Source organism: Triticum dicoccoides, chromosome 4A (assembly GCF_002162155.2).
Source record: "Triticum dicoccoides isolate Atlit2015 ecotype Zavitan chromosome 4A, WEW_v2.0, whole genome shotgun sequence".
NCBI classification, from domain to species: Eukaryota; Viridiplantae; Streptophyta; class Magnoliopsida; order Poales; family Poaceae; genus Triticum; species Triticum dicoccoides.
Window position 1 is genome coordinate 607,915,607 of NC_041386.1, and position 759 is coordinate 607,916,365.

Genomic DNA, 759 nt, shown 5'->3' on the forward strand with positions numbered 1-759 from the left:
TTCTTCCGGCTCTAATGGCTCAAACTTGCCAGGTGCCATCTTTGTGATCACAAGTCGTCCAATCCCTAGTTTTTTAGGTTTTCGTATCCTCTGCTTCTTATGCCTCTTTTCGGTACCGGCATCGGCGCCGGTATCTTCCCCGGCGGTACCTTCCCCACCGGTCTCGGCGCCGCCATCGGTGCCGGCGCCGTCGGTGTCGGTGTCGGCGTCAGTACCATCATCGAGGCGGACCTGCAAACCTTGCTTAGCAGTCAAAAAGTCGAGGTAGTCTTGTTCACCCTCATAATCCATCTCGTCTGCATCTTGGTCAGAAGGCTCAGTTTCTTCGTTGTTCGACATGTTTCCTATGATTAAGTGTCCTCATTTATTTCTAAAAGTATGAATAAATGAGAAATGAGATAAAAAATAAATCTATGTGCCAGCACTCGATATGCCAACTATGTAGCACAAATCATGCCTTTATTCACGGGAAATTTCGGCATGACCTTTGCTAAAAAATGGACATATCGAGTGCCTGAAATTCACCGGAACGGAAATGAATCAACATTCCGGTGTAACATAGGCAACTCGGATCATTTACCAAAACATGACATGTCCAAAACATGACATATCCACATATCACATGTCCAGTTCAAATTTGCATATAAATTCAGCAAATTTTGAAACCTATCTAAATTCATAACTAAATAGATAACCTAATTAACATAACTAAAACCTAAGTAAATTAACCCTAGCTAGCAGAGAGAGAGAGAGAGGGGG